Below are 19,022 nucleotides of genomic sequence, written 5' to 3'. Positions count from 1 at the left end.
GATCCAAAGCAGTCCAGAAAGCATGAGATCCCATCTGGAAAAAAACCTGAAGCAACATAACAAGGGCTGGGAGAGTGGTTCATGTAGTAGAGTGCTTGCCTATCAAGCATGAGGTCCTGTGTTCAAACATTAGTATCACCAAAAAGAAAAAAAAGGAAAAGAAAGAGGTTTAATTCATATATGGCTATGAAAAATCAGGGAGTGGCCGGCCCTTTAAACACATGCTGTATGACATAATCAAGTTTGACTGGATGCCATCTCTGCCAGTTCTCACTAAGAGAAGAAATGTGGAGTCTGTCTTCTCCAACTCCACTAAAGCAGAACTTTCTGTGTCTTCCCTTTAAATGTTGGGTATTCAATTATGCTTGTGTATATGAGAAAATCTGTTAAGCACAGAGTCCAAAACAATGCTGTGTCTGAATGTGTTGAAATGATTGAACACTTTGAATGGTTCCCAGATTTGTTCCTGTTCTAAAAATATAACTACCTTGCCTATCACCGTTTCCGCCTCCCCCACAGAATCTTAGCCCCTGATGACAGATGACTTACTCCTGTTGAGATAAGAGCAAAATATAAATACTAAAGTACAAAGAAACATTTTTTCTTTTTTAAGCTAAGATTTCTTCTTTTTCTCTTGCTTTCTTGTTTATAATTCATTTAACCATAGAGGAATTATGGGAAAGAAATGCAGTAACTAAAATGGCTGTCCTAAGAAAGAAGATGCTTCTCTGAGTGTGTGGAAATAGGACAATCATTGCTTTTACTTATGTCTGGCTTACATCTGGTTTTCCTAAATCACGAAAGTGGTTATGTAGTCAGAGTAATATTCTCAAATAACTGCATTCTCTTCCCCTCTACAGTATCCCCTCTGCTTGGACAGTTTAGACTTGGTAGGTGTTAGTTACCTGGAAATCCTGAAGCAGAAGGATAACTGTCTGGTTCTCCAAATACAATTTACCATTTAGGGAGCCTTGGAAGTTTCTGTTCTTTTGGTCCTCAGCAGGTCTGAGCTCCCTGCAGGCTTGCAGTGGACAGAAAGGCAAGCCAAGGGAGAACTAGGTAAGTCTTTGGCTTCTGGGTAGTGAGCATCAGGCAGAGGAATAGGGTTGAAGTATGGGGAAAGGGAAGGACAAATAGGAAATAGGCCAGGTAGGGAGTGTAGCTTATTTGATATCAGGTATTTAGACATACGGAATATCAAACTTCGGTTTTATTCTTGCTCTAGGCTGTTCTAATATTAGGGGAGAAATGACCTCAGTTTTATAGATGAGTAAATTGAGGTAAAGGTAGTAAGCTAATTGCCCAGTGGACAGAAACAAAACAGAGTTGAGATTTGAATATTGATCTGCTGAGTTTAGAATCTGAAATTTTGGATAAGATGAAGGCGTTTTATAAAGGGAGCACCTTGAAAAATGTAGATGTATGTAATAACTAATTTTTTTAATAGAAATCTGAAGAGAAAAGCTAGCCACATGAGAAAAATCTGTTCTAGGAAGATTTGTCTGCAAATCTAAAGGGTATTAACCTCATATTCATAACACTCAGCCCTGGTTCTTCATACAAAGGATTCCAGAGAAATGCTTCTTAAAGGTTGATTCACTAATAGTTTTACACATGTGCTAATAGTTTTTATACATGTCAGATTGCAAAAATGCTCTCAAAATAAGAAGAGCAGGAAATTCAAGGTTAAACTAAATGGAATGTTGTTCTTTATTTCAGTATTTCTCAAAGTCTTAGATTTACCTATTTGGATGTCTATGGAGTAAATATTCAGAATTTTCCCAAACTACTTGTACATGGACCTGGTTTTATTGAGCATGCTATGGAAGCAGTGATTTGTAGCCACTTCCTGGTGACTTCTAGCTTTTCTATGGTTTGAGTACAATTTGTACCCTCAAACTCATGGGGAGATTTAATCCCCAAAGTCATATGTCATATGTTAATGGTTTTAAGAGGGCAGGAACTCTATGTGTGTGTGTGTGTGTGAGTCTGTGCATGTGTTTCTGGGGATTGAACCCAGGGATTTGTGTATGTTAAGCAGGTTCTCTAGCCCTGTATTACATCTACAGTCTAAGAGTGTGGAAACAATCCAGTTATGGTATCTGGAGGTAGAAAATTTGTGATGTGGTTATATTAGAATAAGTCATGTGGTTATATTAGAGTAAGTGGAGCCCCCATGATTAAATCCTGGTGTCATTATAAGGAGGAGAGACCCAGCAGAGATATATACTTAGTCTCACCTTAATGTGATGAAACCTAGGAGGACCCTTGTCAGAAACCACACAATGCTACTTGGACTTTAGCCTCCAAAATTGTGAGCCAAATAAACCTCTTTTCTTTATAAAGTAGCCTGTCTCTGGCAGTTGATCATAATAATGAAAACTTAGCTAATAACACTCTTTTACTGGAGGAAGTGAAGGGGAGCCATCTGACAGCTGCTTTGTCTGACCCATAGTAGCTTAGAACAACGATTCCAGTGTCCACTAGACTTGTGTCTCTGGAAAGCCAATGAAGACTGATCAGCTCTGCCTCCACAAAACTAATTTTCACATTACAGCAAGGGTCCTGATAGCCAAGAGAATTTGTTTGAACTAAAACTTGAATGCTTACTTAGTGGGTTTAGTCTTCTGGACTTTCCATGTAAGTGGAAAATTAACTGAAGGATGGTGGTTTTACTTTTATATTTTGTGCATTGGGAAAAAGTAGGAGTAGAAATGATATTACAAATAAATGTGAACAAAGTCAGGCAAGAGAAGGAAATAAAAATTGTCAAGTGCCTGTGCCTATCCGTTAGTAGTATTAAAACCAAAACATCCACAGCACAGGTGACAAGAAAATGATGAAATGCAAAGATTTTATGTTTTTAAACATAAAACTGCTGCTATAGAAAAGCAGAAAACTCTGGAGCATATTGTTTTTTGATGTGTTTGCAAATGGAAAGGGACATGAAGGAGTATAAATGAGAATATTATAATATTATTGACTAATTTTCAAATACGATGAATAAGAGAATAAGTTAATGCTTTTCTGAAAGGTTTAAAAATAAAGCTATTAGGGGTATGCATATGTTGCAGGCCTCTAGGACAAAAAAGATAGTCAAAGAAATACATGAAATGATAAGAGAGTGAAAGGAGATAAGATTAGATTTAGAGGAGATTTCAAACTCTGCATTGTGATGTGTGATTTGTGAAACTTTTGAGACAACGTTAACATAAGGGAAAGGACATGATAGATGTTCTAAATGGCAGATTATAATTTTTTTAAATTTGCAAAGTCTTAACTAACAAGGGCAGCAAGCAAGTCTGGTTATGGTGAAATTTTCAGCCCAGTTATAAATAGATTTCAAACACTTTCATGTATATCAGTAGAAGCACAAGTCTATGCCCACTTTGTGAGGCAGTATCTATCAAGATAAAATATTCTTTGTGCTACGCAAATGTGCAGCAGTGAGCACTGCCTCATTGTCCCCTTATGTTCCTCAACACTCAGCAGATCCCAAAGCAACAATAGCTGAGACTGGATAAAACTCAGTCCCTCTGCCATACCCGAAGTTCCTTGTGGCAACTAGCTGTGAAAGTTCTAGAGTTGAATGCATCCACTCTAAGGAAGCCCCTGGTTGATATCAAATTTATGGTCAATAAGTTTTGCACAAGACTCTGAAACTTAGGAAGCAAAAGTAATCAAATTAAAAAAATATAAATAGCTTATAAAGTAAGTAGGTATTTAATCTTGGATGTGCACGTATGTTTAAATTAGAAACATAACTAATTTTAAATATGTGTACATGGGTAAGCTTGTTCATTAACAGTCCTGTCCACTTAGGATTTGTCACATCTTTCTGAATCTGTTGGGGTAGGAGCCAAATGGTGGTACTACGGTTCCCAGAACATTTCCTCTTGATTCTCTTGTGTTTCTGGCTTGGTTGTCTATGTCTCTAAAAGATTTAGCTCTGAAAATATCTTGGCTTTGTGGCCCCTCAGAATCCTTCTTCATTTTAAACTTTAATGTTTTTCACATTGCATTTATTAATATTATTATTATTGACATTTTGATCAACATGTATCATTTGAACAAAGTGTTATTGTGCTATTTTCATAAATGCATATAATATACTTTGTTCATTTTCCTCTTCTTCCACTTTTGTTTTACAATGTTTAATGGTTTCATTTTTCTGTTTCCATGCATGCATATATGTATTTTGATCACATTTGCTTCCTCCATAACCTTCCCATTGTACAAGCACTGCCATTGCTAGTCCTTTGCATTTAGCTCTGTTTATCCATACCCTTGCATTATACTGTGCCAGTAAAGACACCACTCAGCTCAGTCACAAAAAATGACAATCTATTCTTTTATCTCTTGCATTAAGGTTTATCACGCATAAAATTATGTGCTAGTTTTGGTACTAGTGCATTCTTTAATTGGATTACCAATTAAATTGGTATATGTGCCCCAAAGTTTCATGTGCTAGAAGGTTGGTCCCCACTGTAATGGTATCAAGAGGTGGATTATTAAGATGTAGGGCCTAGTGGAAAGTTATAAGGTTTGTAGGATACCACTCTTAGAAGGGATTAATGTAGTTCTTTCAGTATTTTGTTAGATCCTGTGAAAGTGGGTTGTTATAAATTGAGGGTACCCGGCAAGCTTGGTCTCCTCTGTATATGACTGTTTCTGTTTCTACAGCTTCATCATGTTGAGGTGAAGTCAAGGGGCTCGTGACAAAATACCAGCATCATGCTGTTTGGACCTTCTAGACACCAGAATCAATAAACCTCCTTTCTTTATAAGTGATCCAGTCTCAGGTATTTTGTTATAGCAACACAAAATAGTTTAAGACAGTCACTAATGTAACAATTTTTCCCAAACAACAAACTTGAACCATACATATTAATTGGCTGCTTATATTGATCAATTACTGAGTTAAATACAAGAAGAAAATGTGCCCATGCTATAAATACTCAATCTAGTGAAGGAGCCCCCACAGGTTCATGTTGCCAACTGGTGGTGCTATTTTGGAAGGTGGTGGAAACTTTGGGAAGTAGGGTGGAGCCAGAGGAAGTGGGTCACTGGGGGTGTGCCTTTGAAGGTTATACCTGGTTCCCCATGCCTTTGCTCTCTCTCTGCATCCTGTCCACCATGAGCTGAAGAACTCCCTCCACCACAAACTCATGATTTTCTTTCTATCCAAGTGACTGGGGCCAAACTCATGCATCTACTGAACCCTCCACAACCCAGAGCAAAATAAATCTTTCCTCCATTAAGTTGTTCTCCCAGGTATTTGGTCACAGTGATGAGAAAGCTAACTAATACAGGGAAGGCTTTATAATGATGATGTTTTAGGTGAGTCTTAAAGCTATAAATTGTTAGAAAGGTTGAATTTAGACTTCAGCTTTCCTGAGAGCAGTCTTTTTACTATATTGTCCAAGTTTTTCCCTTGTAATAAGTCAACTTCAAAAGATTAAAGTTTAAAGATAACAAGCCTCCACAAAATAGTAGGATTTTCTTTGGTAAAAAATCAAACCCAGAATCATAAAGGTAATGTTTTAGCTGGCAAAGATTTTCTACTTATTAACAATCTTACTAAAGTACATTTAACAAATCAATTGAAAGGGAGAGTAAAATGAAAACTACAAAACAGCAAGACAATATTTGGGGATCACAAATAGCTTGATGCATATTTACAGTTCAAGTTTGAAGGTACCATTTTTCAAACACTTGACCTTGAATAAATAACTTAAACCTTAGCTACAGGAAATTTAGCTATAGCAGCTGATATTCTCTACATCAGGCCTGCAGTAGAGCAGCCCAGCAGTGTTGTAGTGTGTAGAGGAAGAGGTCTTCATCAGTGCTTAGAAATCCTGTGTTCTCTCATTATGTCATTCTCTCACTCCCCACATAAAATTTACTTTCTGTTATTTCTGTCTCTTCAACAGCTTTTTCTTTACTGCTCTTCAACCTCCCTCATCCTATGCTGGTTACCTCATGTCTACTTTAGAGACAAAACTGAGTGATCAGATGGGACCATCCTCATATCAAACACCACACATCTGAGCCATCTTGTGTCTGCACTTCTAGCTCCTGGCTTCCTTCCTTTAGAGGATCTATTTAACCCATGCACCTGAGCTTTGAACTCTATCATTTCCAGGAAACTTGGGTCATGGGTTATTCTTTTATTTTGACTAGTTTTAACCTCTGTCACTTGAATGAACATGTCCTATTGTCTTATAATATACTGAATAATACACCAATAAAAATGTAAGTAACAATTGTTACTCTCTTCACATATAACTATTTATCTCCTTCCTGTTCTTTATAAACTTTAAAAAAAACAACAGCAGAAAACTTTTTAAGCTCACTTTGGCAGCACATATACTAAAATTGGAATGATACAGAGAAGATTAGCATGGCTCCTGTGCAAGGATGACATGCAAATTTGTGAAGTGTTCCACATTTTTAAATCATAGGAGCCCTAGATAAAAACCAAAATGGAACAGAAAATACCATAAATAGAGAGATAAATGAATTAAGGATGAAAATTAACAACATTAAGGGGAAGTGACCCACAACATGGAAAACCTCAGAAGAAAGAATGAAACACAAATGCAAAACACAATGGAAGACCATTCCAGCAGAAAAGAACAAACAGAAGACAGAATCTCAGAACTTGAAGATGAAATGGTAATTAAAGGAAAAACTGAAGAACTACTAGTCAAACAACTCAAGACCTGTGAAAGGAATATGCAAGAACTAAATGACAAGAATCTCCACATACCTATCAATATTAACACTGAATGTTAAAAGACTTAATTCCCCCAACAAAAGACACCATTTGGCAGACTGGATTAAAAAGGAAGATCCAACAATCTGTTGCTCACAGGAGACCCATCTCACTGACAGAAATAAGCATAGACTTAGGATGAAAGGCTGGAAGAAGATTTACCAAGCCAATGGCCCTGGTAAACAGGCAGGGGTAGCAATACTTATCTCTGATAAAGTAGACTTCAAACTTACATTGGTCAAATGAGATAAAGAAGGACACTCTATACTATTAAAAGGGGAAATAGACCAAAAGTAAATAACAATTATCAACCTATTTGCACCCAGCTTTGATGCACCCTGAAGGACCTAAAAACACATATAAACTCCAGCACAGTGGTAGTGGGAGACCTTAATACCCCCCTATCACCAATAGATAGGTCATCCAAACAAAAAAAATCAATAAAGAAATTCTAGAACCAAATCACACCATAGACCAAATGGACCTAGCTGAAGTCTACAGAATATTTCACCCAACTGTTGCACAATATACATTCTTCTCAGCAGCTCTTGGAACCTTCTCCAAAATTGATCACATCTTAGGACACAAAGCAAGCCTAAGCAACAAATATAAGAAAATAGAAATAATCCTATGCATTCTGTCTGACCACAATGCATTAAAACTAGAAACCAACCACAAAAACAGCAGTAAAAAACATGCAAACAATTGGAAGCTGAACAACAAATTGCTGATATAAGAGGAAATTAAAAATTTCCTGGAAGTTAATGAAAATGAAAACATGACCTACCGGAACCTATGGGACACAGCAAAGGCTGTCCTAAGAGGAAAGTTTATAGCCATGAGTGCATATATTAAAAGGTTAGAAAGATCTCAAATCAATGATCTAATACTACAGCTCAAACTCCTAGAAAAACAAGAACAAACAAACCCAAAAACAAGCAGAAGGAGAGAAATAATTAAAATAGGGGCTGAAATCAATGAAATAGAAACAAACAAACAAAAAAATCCATACAAAGAATCAATGAAACAAAAAGCTGGCTCTTTGAATAAGTAAGATTGACAAACCCCTGCCAAACCTGACTAAAATAAGGAAAGAAAAAGCTCAAATTAGTAAAAGCAGAAATGCAAAAGGGAAGATAACAACAAACACCATGGAAATCCAGGAAATCATCAGAAACTACTTTGAGAGCCTATACTCTAATAAATTTGAAAATTTTGAAGAAATAGACAGATTTATAGAAATTTATGACCATCCAAAACTGAACCAAGAAGACATTAATCACCTGAATATATCTATAACACAAAACAAAATTGAAGCAGCAATTAAGAGTCTCCCAAAAAGGAAAAGTCCAGGACCTGATGAATTCACTGCTGATTTCTATCAGACATTTAAAGAAGAACTAATGCCAACCCTCCTTAAACTGTCCCATGAAATAGAAAGGGAAGGAACACTGCCTAACTCATTTTATGAAGCCAACGTTACTCTCATCCCAAAACCAGACCAAGACACCTCCGAAAAGGAGAACTATAGGCCAATTTCCTTAATGAATATCGATGCAAAAATCCTCAATAAAATAATGGCAAACTGAATCCAACAACACATCAGAAAGATCATATACCACAACCAAGTCAGCTTCATCCCAGGGATGCAAGGGTGGTTCAACATATACAAATCTATAAATGTAATACAGCACATTAATAGAAACAAAGACAAAAACCACTTGATCATCTCAATAGATGCAGAAAAAGCCTTTGACAAGATCCAACACCACTTCATGATAAAAGCTCTAAGAAAACTAGGAATAGAAGGAATGTACCTTAACATTGTAAAGGCTATCTGCGACAGACCTACAGACAACAACATAATTAATGGTAAAAAACTGAAACCATTTCCCCTAAAATCAGGAATCAGATAAGGGTGCCCACTATCCCAACTCCTTTTCAACATAGTACTGGAATTTCTAGCCAGAGCAATTAGGCAAGAAGAAGAAATAAAAGGAATACAAATAGGTAAAGAAACTGTCTAAATATCCCTATTTGCAGATGATATGATCCTATAACTTAAAGACCCAAAAAACTCTACCCAAAAACTCTTGGACACCATAAACAGGTATAGCAAGGTGGCAGGATACAAAATCAATATACAAAAATCATTAGCTTTTCTATACACCAACAATGAACAAACTGAGAAGGAATACATGGAAACAATTCCATTTGCAGTAGCCTCAAAAAAATCAAACACCTAGGAGTAAAGTTAACAAAAGATGTGAATGACCTCTACAAGGAAAATTACAAATACCTGAAGAAAGAGATCAAGGAAGACTACAGAAGATGGAAAGATCTCCCATGCTCATGTTTTGGAAGAATCAGCATAGTAAAAATGGCTATATTGCCAAAAGCAATCTACATGTTTAGTGTAATTCCCATCAAAATCCCAAAGACTTTCATCATAGAGATTAAAAAATCTACCCTACCATATGATACAGCAACCCCACTCCTTGAGATATACCAAAGGAATGCTACACAGGTTACTCTAAAGGCACCTGTATACCCGTGTTTATTGCAGCACTATTCACAATAGCCAAGTTATGGAAACAACCAAGATGCCCCACTACTGACGAATGGATCAAGAAAATGTGGTATTTATACACAATGGAATTTTACTCAGCCATGAAAAAAATGAAATCTTATCATTTGCAAGTAAATGGATAGAACTGAAGAACATCATCCTGAGCGAGGTTAGCCAGACTCAGAAGACCAAAAATCATATGTTCTCCCTCATATGCAGTCTTTAGATCTAGGGCAAATACAGCAATGTTGTAGGAATTGGGTTACATGAGAAGGGGAGAACACATATGGGAGGTACAAAACATGAAAGCATTTGATGTCTCCACTCCAGAGGAATTGATACAGAAACCTTAAGGTGACAGAGGTCAACATGAGAAGGGGATCAGGAACCAGTGTAAAGATCAGTTAGAGATGAATCAACTTGGATTGTAACATATTTGTACATGAAAGCAATGCTATGAATCTCTCTGTATAGCTGTCCTTATCTCAACTAGCAAAAACGCTATGTTTTTCTTATTATTGCTTATTTCTACTCTTTAACGGAACTGGAGAAAAGCACAGAACAGGTTCTGCCTGGAAGAGGGGGGAGAAGGGGAGAGGGTGTGGGCGGGGGAAGGAGGGAGAAATGACTCAAACAATGTATGCACATGTGAATAAATGAATAATAATAGTAAAACAAATTTAAAAAAAGAAAAGTACAAAAAAAAGAGAAAACTTTAAAAAATAGTGATTCACCCTTGCTTCTCTTTTGTCTATCCACTGGTCAACCCACACTTACCTAGATCTGGCTGGATCAGTCCAAAAATTAAATAGCTTTTTATAATGTCATTAATTTGATACAATAAATATTTTTTGATTCTTAGTTGACTTCTTAGAACCATTCTATCTTCCTGATAAATCCATTGTTTTGGCCTTTTTCACATGATACCCATGCTTTCCCCCAGCTCTCTGGCATCTGTTTATTTTTCCAGTGTAGACTTGTACTCTATATTTGGCCAGCTATGTTTGGAGTTCCTCATATACTGATCCTAGCCCATTTTTCTTATGCTGTGGTCTGAATGTTTATGTTCCCCAAAATTAATATGTTGAAATCCTAATCCTCAAGGTAGTAGTATTTGGAGGTGGGACCTTTCAGGAGGTGATTAGCTCATGTGAGCACTATTTTGATGGTGGCCTAATAAAATAGGCCTAAGAGAAGTCTTTCCTGCTTTCTTCCATGTGAAGACACAGTAAGAAGGTACCATCCATAGGCATTGCTGGTTCCTTAATCTTGGACTTCCTAGACTCCCAAACTCTGAGCAATAAATTTGTTATTTATACAGTTCTCAGTCTATAATAATTTGTTATATTAACTCAAATGGACAAAGACATCTTCCCATTATATATTCTCTACCTAGGTTTTCTCATGTATTTGTATAACTAATTTAAGCTTATATATAAAAGACTGGTTATATTTTCTCCTTGCTAAGAACACTACTCTAAGTTCAAGATTCATATATCCAATTTTCATTTGACATTTCTCCAGGGAATCACAAATTCATCATAAAAAAGACTAAAGTCAATATTCCCCCTGCCTCAACATCTGATCACCCTCTAATTCCATAATATCAATGGTCAGTATACATACTCCCTTAGTCAATTCTGAAAACCAGGGGTCAACATTTGACATCTCTTTGATTTAGCTTCATTACTCAGTATGTTATTAATTTTTCTTTCTAAATTTCTCTCACTTGGATTGTTAAAATAATTCTCTTTCCCTACCTCCAAATTTATTTTCCCCACTGAAGCCAGAAGTGATTCTTTAAATATTAATTTGATCAAGAGAACTCTCTTCTTAAAATCTCCTCTACTTCCTATTATTAATTGTAATTACAAGTCTATTAGAATATAATTTGAAAAATATAAAATTCACACTTTTAAGGAATACAATTCAGTGTTTTTACTAAATAAACAGGGTTGTAGAAACATCACCATTATCTAATTTTAGAATATTTTCATTAACCTCAAAAGAAGCCTGTTCCACTAATAATCATGAATGCAATCATATTATCTATCTATCCATTTATCTACCTACACACACACACACACATATATATATATATATATATATATATATATATATAGAGAGAGAGAGAGAGAGAGAGAGAGAGAGATAGGTAGATATGCTTATGTGTATAAGATTACATATACATAAATACAGATGTATATTTATGTATACATTTGTCTTATAGATTTAGCTTCCACATATGACTATCTGAGGAGACTTCAGGGAGAGGAAAAGATAATGATAGTGATAGAATGTTGAAACAATGCATCTGTGTATGAAGATAGTATAACATAATGTACTGTAAGCTGTTGAATAGGGAAATAGAGCAGGGAAATAGGAAAAGGGTAAGTAATAGAAGTGGTCAATCTAATTAAAGTATGATAGATACATGTGTGTAATCCAATGCAAAAACCCCCTTGAAAAATCAATATGCAATTTTAAAAACATGGACAGGAAGGTAAAATAAGTTCTGTCTGGTGATGAATACCAATGGAGAAGATGAAGCAAGGTGAATATGGTGAATGTATTTTGTATACGTGTATGAAAATAGAACAATGAAACCCGTTGAAATTGTTCTAAGAAGGGTGAGGGAGATGATGGAAGAGGTAATCTAATTAAGATACATTATAAGCACATATGCAAATGTCACAATGTATCCCCCCTGTACAAGTAGTATACGCTAACAAAGAAGCCTATTCCAGTTAGAACTCACTTTCCATCCTCCTCCTCCCTGCTCCATCAACTACTAATCTACTTTCTGTCTCTATGGATTTGTCTAGTCTGTACATTTCTAATAAATGAAATTTTACAACCCCATTGCTTGTGGGTAAAGACAATACTCTTCAATTTTGGCTCTAAATCCCTGCAGAGCCTGGCCCCTGGTTCTTCCCATTCTCATCTCAGATTGTGTTCTTTCCTCTCTTGATTGCATTTACACTACTGATTTTTCCCCACTTGCCAGGCTTCCTTCTACTAAATGTCTTTGCATCTGTTGTTTTTTTTTCTCTCCTCTTTTAGTAAATTCTGCCTTATTGTTTAACAATATCTCAATTGTCACTTTTGAAGATAAGTTTTTTTCAACCACTCTGCCTAGGTCCCATCTTCCATGGATAGAGTCTAGTGGCTGTGGGTGCTTCTGATCTGTGGTATTGCCAGAGTCATAATATCTGCTTGGTTTCTTTTTTGGGAATTATTTGACTAATGTCTTTTCTCTTCTGATCCAAACTCTTTAAGAGCAGAGATTGTGTCTGGTTTTGAATACTATTATAGCCCTAGTATCTAGCACAGAATAGGAAAAAAGTCTGTACTAAAAAGATTTATAGGGAATAGGTATTGAAGACAAGATGGCATTAGAAAAAAGATGAAAAATACAATGCGATATTTAGTAGCAGGAAGATGTAGCAAAATTAATAGGATTGGTATCTGGCATTCTATGATATACTGCAGCTCATCTTTCTGTACCTACTTGCCTCACCTTTTCTATCTGTGAAGTGATTACATTTGCCATGTTATATCCCAGGCTAACTCAAAGACTCAAGTTAAGAGATGCATTTTCAAAAGTTTTTCAAACCATACGTTATTATAAAGTGCTGTTTTTAAATCACCAACAAATGTATATTCAATACTCTTTGTTATTCATAGGGCATAAAATCAGATTGTGTGTGAGAAGTGGAGGAAGGGTAAAATTCTTTCATTTTTGTATGTAACACACATACCTGCCAGTTAAAAAATTAAATCTCTTTTCTTGATTAGTAAGAATACAAAAGGCACTGCAATTTTATGAAAAGAAAAGTGATAGCCCTAAGATGACATAGGTGAAAATATTGTTAGATGGTAGCCATCTATGAATGGTAGCAGAAATCTCTGAGAGCATAACAATGGTTTAACAGTTATGATGTTTAAGTTAAATTTGCTAAGCTGGAATGATGGAAAATTTATGTGGGAAGAAAAAAGTAAAAATGGACATGAAAATAGGTGTTATAGCTGAAAATAATCTTTTTTACTTTCATGTGGTTAGTTAAATATACCACATAGCTGTAATTTAAGTATTCATGAGTTCTATGTGGTAAAATACTCATCAATTTGGTTCTGTGGGATAAAAACTTTATATGGAGGGCTGGATACATGGTTCAAGCAACGAAATACCTACCTAATGAGTGCAAAGTGCTGACTTAAAACTCCAGGACCACCACCAAAAATATAAAATGAAACAAAATAAGCTTTTTTCTTGTATCATGAGATGCAGAAGTATAGGGAAGGCACTCCTTAGTGTCTGTTACCAAGAAAATTCAGTTTCATTACAAAACAACCTATATGTGGAGAACAATTACAATATTCTGTGCCGAAGGTAAATTGGTGTTAGCACTGAATACAGAGCATGTATTTAATAAATGTGTACAAGAATATGTTATATACATTATAAATTATTCCTATGGGCTTAATGTTTGACTTGATTATACATTCCCAGGAGCAGAAAGACCATTTACAAATGCTTAGATCCTACATTAGATCCTACAAAAGACTACATTTACATAACATTTAAAAATTATTTTTCTTGGTCTATTTTATTATGTTATTGTTAATCTTTTATTCTGTCTAATTTATTAATTGAACTTTATCGTGTGTATGTATGTATTAGAAAAACATAGTATAAACAGGGTTTGGTACTGTCTATGGCATTAGGTTTCTATTGGGCATTTAGGAACGTATTTCCTGTGAACAAAGGAGGTCCACAGTATTTGACATATTTATCTAAGAAGACAATATTATAACAATAGGAACCTAACATTTATTGAGCATCTACTATGTTGTAAGTAGATAATATGTATGAGCAGAGTAAGTGCAGTCTTCTAGTCATCATTAGTCTTTGAAAGGATGAAGATGATGACTAGCAAGCATTTTATGGTTTATGCAAGGAGTTCATGGATTAAAATAAAAAGAACTTTTTAAAAAATTAGGAAAAGTGTTAACTTTGTGAAATTCTTTGGAAGGAGAAGCTGAGGAGGAAGCATTCAGAAGAGGATAATAGGAGAGAAAAAAGTGATGCTATAGAAGCACACTGAAAAGATGAAGGATCTGGAGGATGGCGGTCTCTTATTGGCATGACATATACCCAGTGGCTATATTTAAACATTTAAATGCCAGTTTTAATACTGTGCCAGAAATTATTCCTTTGGTAACCATTTAGATGAAACAAAAATACAATATTATTCAGAATCATTTGGGGTAACATAGGCAAATGAGTGTGAGGAACAGTTAATACTTAAGCTTTATTTTCCCCTCCATTTTTGTGTGATTCAATTAAATTCACCTACACCAACATTTATTTAAAATATATAAACAAACTAATTATTTAACAGAAAATTTATATATTTTGTTTGCTTCTTTGAACTCATATTTGTATTTCTCCCATGAACTTTTGCCCTAATACAAAATACTTTTTTAATTTCTGAAAGTCTTTCATTAATTGCCTATCATATTGCTCTGCAACAAAATAATTATTTTTATTTTTGACTACAAGGTTATGAATGTTAAAATTTTCTTTTTTTGTGTTCGATGAAAGTAATTTTTAATCTCTAATTGATCAAAGCAACATAGTATAAAATTTGATTGTATATTTATTGAAGGTAAAAAGTAAAATTTATTAAAAATGAATCTCTTATTGAAAAGAATAGCCTATTTATTCTTGGCTGAATATTAATTATCATTGAATTAAGGCGAGATTCAGCCTCAATTATATTCAGATATGAAGCACTGAGAAAACTATCATAAATAAGTGGATATAAATGGGAAAGTTTTAGTATAGCAATGGCTCTCAATTCTTTGAACTCTTTTCAAGTTACATGTCAAAAAGTCTTATAGTGATTTATCATTAAAATATTTTAAATATACTATCAGCTAACAATTCAATTAAATTCCCTTCAGTCTTGATCCTGACTTGCAAAAGAATTTGTCACCCTATCATTAGAGTTATTTTCTTTTTTTTAATAAAATTTTATTAGGATGTATTTGTGATGCAGGGGAGTTTCATAGTGACAATTCTGATTAGACATTGTGCATTGATTACATTGCCCCCACCGTCTCTCCCCCTCAGGCCCCCCACCCCACTTACAGCAATTGTAAGATGTTTTCTAGTTCTGTTTCATATAGATATATGAAGTCCATCTGCCATATACCATCACCTTAATCTCCTTAGTTCACCCTCCTTCCTCTCACTAGTACCACCCCCCACACCCCAACCACACATACTGTACCTATTTTGTAGTCTTGTTTTTCACAATTAATATTTCAATTGACTTTCAACGGGGTGTCTCAATCTATGCCCTCTGTTGTGTGCTTTACTTTGGTCTTTTCAATGCCTTAGAATACTCTCCCTTACCCCTTTACCTCCCACCCCCCCATTTTTCAACATCTTTCAACAAACATTCTTATATCCTCTACCTTCACATCTTGTGGTATGCGATATTACTGTTGCTCTACCATACCCTTTTCCTTTCTCTTTCCGGGAATTTCATAGAGTAGTTCCACTGTTATAAACATGTTCTAAAACTGAGTTTGTATATTATCATGCTTGTTTTTAAAAGCGTCTATGTTTTTAAACATATCTTCCACAAATGAGAGAAAACATGCGTCTTTTGTATTTCTGATCCTGGCTAACTTCACTCAGCATGATGTCCTCCAATTGCATCCATTTACCTTCAACCCCACATCATTATTCTTTATGGCTGAGTAGCACTCCATTGCGCATATATACCATAATTTCATGATCCATTCATCAGTAGGGCATCTGGGATATTTCCTGAGCTCAGCTCTTGTGAATAGTGCTGCGGTGAGTGAGCATTGGCGTACAGGTGTTAGTTATTTTCTTTCTCCGTTTTTGAGAAATATACCAAAAAGTCTTTGCTAAGACTTAATAAGTTTTATCACTTTTAATGGACACTTATTAATAAATGCAGTAGCTTTGATTAAATATGCACTTTAAATGCATTGTTGTTAAAATCCCAGAACTACATAATTTATGGAAAATATTCATTATTTACCTGTTTAATAAAGATTGTCATCATATCAAATTAATTCATCCAATCACATTTACTATCTATCAGGAAAACTCTGACTTCATTTCTTAATTCCAATATAAGTGTTAATATGTGGCTTCATGAAATCCTCTCACGTCTGAGTTTGAATTCTAAGACAGTCATAACATAAATAATAGTACATTTTGATGAAAATGTCTTAGGATGCATAAAACCGAAGCAAAGATATATTAATTCTAGTCAAATAAACCTCTAGATTTTATAGGAACTGGGCTTCAAAAAATTGGGGAAATAGGGCTAGACATATCAAAAAATTTTTCTTTTTTTATGATTTTGTTGAAATATAATAGTACAGGAGGATACATTGTGGTATTTACATATGCATTTAAAATATATCTTGGATTTATCCCCTCCATCGTTCTCCCTTCCTCTCCTTCTTAGAACAATTTCAACAGGTTTCATTCTTCTATTTTCATATGTGGACACAAAGCATATCCACCATATGCACCCTCATTCCACCTTTCCTTGTGCCCTCTCTCTCCCACTGGTACCCATCCCCAGAAAAGATTTATTTTTCCCACCTGCCCTTCATTTTTTTGGATTGAGTGTATTTTAATAGTCTGAGGGGGTTTTGCCTTGGTACTTTTGGTCCATATCTAGCATGCTTTAGTCAAACTAACCCCCTTTCTCCCATTACTTTCTCATTTAGTATCGTCATGCTTCCCTAATATTCGACAGCTTACTGTGCAGTACATTAAATTGTATTTGTATTTAAATGAGTTTTTTCAATTTCTAACATTTTCTTTATCTTTCTCACCTCCTGTAGCCCCCTCAGATGGACTCACTAATACAATTTCATTCTCTCTCTCACTATATACACATGTATACATATGTGTGTATATGATCATATATATTTCTATCTATACATTTAACTTATAAGTCTAGTTTCCACACATGAGAGAAAACATGTGACATTTGAAATAAATCAGATACTCCTAAAGGGAGATTAGGTCTATGTAAAAATTCTGACAGTAAAATCACCCATTATTGTTAAGTAAAAATTAAAGAGGAAGGAAACAAAGAATCCTCTGAGATGTTACAGAAAATCATGTGATGAATTCAGGTTTTAAAGGACTCAAAAGTTGAAATGAAGATGGCGTTATCACATGCATGTTAAATGACAGAGAGGTCAGGGAGAGTCAAAAGGCAGAGTATGGTGCAAAAGGTTGCCATAGAAGATGAAGGAGAATGATGGACAAGGAAGTGTAAGCCCACTATTTTACTATGTGCTGTATTACCTGGGATGACAGATAGATCTCTAACCAATTATTTTTCTTCCATACTATAGATAATTAGTTTTCCAGGTAGAAAAGTAGAATAAAAGCCTAAACCTTATGAGGAATCAATAAAAGGCACTAATCTTTTTACATAAAATCATTTTCAATTCAATTAAATTATCCTGGCATTTACTAAAAGGATTTACAAACACAGTCATCAGTAATATTTAAGACATCATGATTAACTGGGAGGTACTACAGTAAGAGACTGATAATTTTCTAAAAATTATATATCAGTAGTTTCTAAACATCAAGTGTTGATATCCTTAATGTCAAAACTATAATAAATGTTTCAGCAATGATTTCTTAGAAAAATCAGCCAGAATCCCTGGGGATAAACCAAAGGGACCAGATCTGAGCTCCTGGTAAGATGAATGTTTTTTAAACTTACAGCTGCCCAAACTTGAATCATCACTGTAACTGCATTTTCTCAATGTATGCATTGGGCTGAGGCCAAAGCAAGGCATTACCCCCTCTGCCTAAGAGACTTGAAAGCAAATCTCTCATTGGGTGGGGTGGGGATGAGGTGATCTCAAATTTCTGTTCCAATTTTTGGTCCTAGGAATTCTCTGCCTTGGGTGAATATAACAGACCTGATTTAAAAAAAAAACAAAACACATTTCTGTGAATGGTTTGTAGGCTTCACTCATTAGCACAGTAGCTCTTGAGATGGCAGGAGATGGTAGGTCCAGCAGAGTGTGGAAGCAGATGGTGGCAGTCACTGGTGAGGGTCGGAGAGGTTTTTCTCTGTATGCTACCCTGGGCCATGAAATCCTCACCAGGATTGATCTGGAAGGTCAATGTGGCAAGGGTCTGGATACTCTGGTATGGATATTTTTGCTTGGTGCACATTTGGTCTTTGCCAAGTCCTTGCTGCTCTATGGACTCAGAAACTCATGACAGTTTGGGGAGGTCCTGAATCATTGACAAAATCTCTTCTTTCACTTGATCCTACCATGCCTGTCCCCTAATTCTGCTGAAAAGTCAGTGTGTGTTTTACTAAATACTCCTTCTGCAGTGAGACCTATATTGGCTTTATCAGCAATGTGTATATGGCCTCACTAATACAATTTCATTCTGTCTCTCACTATATATATATATCACATATGTACATACATATATATACATACATATGTGATATATAGTTAGTGATTTTTCTGTCTTATGGGAAAAAGATGGACTACCCAATTTTCCTCAATATTTTGAATTTATGGCCATTCTGTTTCATTGTCTTTTTCTCTCTCATGGCTAAAAATATG

At 35.2% G+C, this 19,022-nt stretch overlaps 1 long non-coding RNA gene and 1 other non-coding gene across 5 annotated transcripts in view; both read left to right on the top strand.

Annotated features, from left to right (window-relative positions):
- Nucleotides 1–19,022, top strand: part of LOC141423981 (uncharacterized) — a 313,617-nt gene that overhangs the window by 240,194 nt on the left and 54,401 nt on the right. The window lies entirely within an intron of this gene.
- On the top strand, nt 6,351–6,455 carry LOC141416047 (U6 spliceosomal RNA). The gene has a single exon (XR_012440978.1). It is a non-coding gene; the product is annotated as a U6 spliceosomal RNA (small nuclear RNA).

Source organism: Castor canadensis, chromosome 1, assembly GCF_047511655.1.
Source record: "Castor canadensis chromosome 1, mCasCan1.hap1v2, whole genome shotgun sequence".
Lineage (NCBI taxonomy): Eukaryota > Metazoa > Chordata > Mammalia > Rodentia > Castoridae > Castor > Castor canadensis.
The sequence above is the reverse complement of the archived record's forward strand: the minus strand, read 5'-3'. Positions and strand labels throughout refer to the sequence as shown.